General features: G+C 41.7%; 1 non-coding gene across 1 annotated transcript; it reads left to right on the plus strand.

Moving 5' to 3' along the window:
- Positions 1-1,382: 1,382 nt before the first annotated feature.
- On the plus strand, positions 1,383-1,489 carry LOC120268299. Its single transcript, XR_005538900.1, has one exon. It is a non-coding gene; the product is annotated as a small nucleolar RNA R71 (small nucleolar RNA).
- Positions 1,490-3,522: the final 2,033 nt, after the last annotated feature.

Below are 3,522 nucleotides of genomic sequence, written 5' to 3' on the forward strand. Positions count from 1 at the left end.
ACAGGTCGTGTGGAAATTCCACAGGCCCATGTGGAAAAAACCACAGGGGCATGTGGATGCCCGATTCCATCCCAATTTATGCCGAGATTCAGCCTGATTTTGGGGATCTTCTTTCCCCCTTCTCTCAAACTTTCTCCATCTTTTGAGAGCCTGTCGGCTATTGTTATGAGAGGCTTTTTGCACGTCTTAGGAGTGGTTCTCCAGATTTTTCACTGTGCTTCACTTAGAAGAAGGTTATTGGGGGAGCTTTCGTCAGCAACGATCAGGCGAGGTGTGCCGTAGGCCGGACAAGGGGACCTTTTGAGAAGATGAGGCTACTCCACAAGACCATTGACATGAATACTGAGAGGGTTTACCTATGGATTGCTTATCTTTACTTTCGATTTCATTATTGATTGTATTGTTCTCCATCAAGAGCTAAACCCCCTAGTTGGTACTTGGATTTTGTAAACCCTGGGATGTTATTGTTTCATTGACCTTCCATTATGCTTTCCTTAATTGATGCTTTTAATTGAGTTCCAATCTTGAATGCTTGTTGAATGATTTCTCCCTTAGAGTGACACTAGTGTTAAGAGTCAATATTGGTAATTTGTGGATGGGTGACACGCCATGAGAGTTAGACAAAGCTACATTGGAGAGGGTTGAGAGGGTGAGTCGAGAGGTAGCGGAGAGTCCCCTTTCCCCTATTGTGTGATTTATCCTATCTCCATTTCCTAGAGTTCTTTGCAGCTACAATAGAGTGAAATGATAAGGGATAAGCTCCACTAGGGCTTAGTTACGCGAGCAATAGAGTGAAGCGTTGAAGTGACTTTAGTATCTGGGGCTTAATTGTAACTAGCGGTCTTTCGCCTTTACCAAAGGGTTAGATCTACACATAGTAATAGGGTTTATCACTTGGAATCCCTAGAACTCCATGCAACTTTGTGCAGTGTGAGTTATTGAGACTGAGCGATTTTTCCATAGGGACATAATATAGGGTTAGTCACAGTTGACCTTAGGTTCGGGACCGTGTACTTTAGGATTTCCACGACTCATTAAGCATTAATTAGGAAGTATAATGGTAGGTCTTGCACTTGAAGCATAAGTCCTAGGGGGAGCATTGTCCGAGTACCCCACTTCTATGGATTGCCTTACCTCTCACTTACTTGTGCCTCTAATTCTTGTTCATTTTATTTCTGTTTACATCACATCTTATCAACACAATCATTATTCATCTTCACTTGGTTTAGTAGCAATTTAGCTATTTTTTATTCCCTACTCTCTGTGGATATGATACCCCACCCACTTGGGATTTATTACTTCGATAAACCTATGCACTTGCGGGTCAGACACAATGGGCGTTGTCACCATTATAGAAAGTCTGAATGATCTTCCACTTGGGGAACCCATGTTGAGGACATTTCTGCAGGAGCTCTTTTAACCTATACCATGTCTCTAAAAGAGACTCCAATTCCATTTGCATAAAGGAGGATATATCATTATGGAGCTTCGCAGATTTTCCAGGAGGGAAATATAGGGCAAGAAAAGCTTCTACCATCACCTTCCAAGTAGTAATCGATGCTCTAGGTAATGAATGTAGCCATTGCTTTACTCTCCTTTTCAAGGAAAATGGGAAGGCCCTCAATCTGATAGAATCATCTGTAACACCATTAATCTTAAGCATGTCGCACACTTCTAACAAATTCTCAATGTGGTTGTTCGGATCCTCATCGGCCAAACCATTAAACTGTACCGACTGCCGTGTCATCTAGATGAATGCTGGCTTTAGCTCAAAATTCTAAGCTGTAATTAGTGGCTACACAATACTAGACTGTGTGCCCAGAACTGCAGAGCTGGCATAATCTGATAGTGTGCCAAGAACTGCAGTGCTTTAGCTCATTCTATTCTGCCACATTATCTGACCCTTCACCTTCTACCTCAGCTTGATTTAACTATTCTTACACGGGTTCTTTTCCTCTTCTACGAAGTGTTCGTTCAAGTTCAGTATTTCCTTCAACCAATGTCTAAGGGTTCTCTTGGGTCATAACCTAGAGCTGTAACCAAAGAAAGAAAAACAAATCAGAACGATGAGGAATAAGAAAGTGTAAAATAGAATAAATGGTGAATAGCTAAGATAGCAAAGTGCAAAGTGTTTCTAAAATACCTATTCCCCTGCAACGGCGCTAAAAACTTGACAAAATGCCTTTTACGTATGTACCGCAAGTGCACGGGATTGTCGAAGTAATAATACCTTGGCGAGTGGATAGTCATATCCATAGGGAATAGTGATCAGAAACACAAGGATTGCTATTTAAATAAAGTGAAGATGGATCGATAATAGTGTGAACAATATCAATATGGAAAGAAATAAAAAGAACAAGTAAGAGAGACGCTAAAAAAATTAGAGGAGAGGCAATCAATAGAAAGTGGGGCACCCGGACATTACTCCCACTAGGACTATTGCTTCATGTGGAAAACCAACTAATTTGTCTCGTAACTGATGCTTAATGATTCATAAAAATCGTAAAATACATGATCCCAAACCTAAGGTCAACCGTGACTAACCCTACACTATACCCCGGCAGAGAAATTGCTCAGTCTCAACACCTCACACTGTGTAAAGTTGCTTAAAGCTCTAGGAACTCCAACTGATAAACCCTACTCCCTAACATAGATCTAACCCTTTGGTCCAGGCGAAAGACCTCTAGTCACAATTAAGCCCTAGGTATTAAGCATTACTTCAATGCTTCTCTCTGTTGCTTGTGCAAGTAAGCCTCAGCGGAGTTTGTCTTTTTGTACTTCACTCTGTTATGACCGCAAGGAACTGTTGGAACATGGAGGTAGGATAAATCACACCGGAGGAGAAAAGGGACGTTCCGCTACCGCTCGACTCACCCTCTCGACCCTCACCAATCTTGCTTTGTCTAACCCTCATGGTGTGTCACTCACTCACAAGGATTACCAATGTAGGTTCTTAACCCTAGTATCACTCTAAGGGAAAACCCATTCAACAAGCATTCAAGATTAGAACTCAAATAAAGACATCAATTAAAGAAAAATAATAGAAAGGTCAAAGAAACAACATCATCCTAGGGTTTACAAGTCCAATTACCCACTAGGCATTTAGCTCTCCATGGAGCAAGATACAATCAATAATGAAATCCAAAGTAAGAACATACAATCCATAAGTAAAAGCCCCTTGGTATTCATGTCAATAGTCTTGTGGAGTGGCCGCATCTTCTCCAAAGGTTCCCTTGTCAAGCCTAGGGCATGCCTTCCCGATTCGATGCAAACGGAAACTCCCCCAATAACTATCTTCTAAAGGAACACAGTGTTGAAGGCTGTAGAACCACTCCAAAAACCTTACTAAAGCCTCTCCAAACCCTCGCCACAAGCGTCACCAAAGATGGAGAAAAGATGTGAAAAAGATAGGGCCCAAAAGATCCCAAAAGAGGTTGAAGTTGCGACTTTAAATAGGATGGAATTGGGCATCCACACGGACATGTTGTAATTCCACACGCCTGTGTGAATCTACAGGAATTG

Source organism: Dioscorea cayenensis, chromosome 1 (genome assembly GCF_009730915.1).
Source record: "Dioscorea cayenensis subsp. rotundata cultivar TDr96_F1 chromosome 1, TDr96_F1_v2_PseudoChromosome.rev07_lg8_w22 25.fasta, whole genome shotgun sequence".
Classification (NCBI taxonomy): Eukaryota; Viridiplantae; Streptophyta; class Magnoliopsida; order Dioscoreales; family Dioscoreaceae; genus Dioscorea; species Dioscorea cayenensis.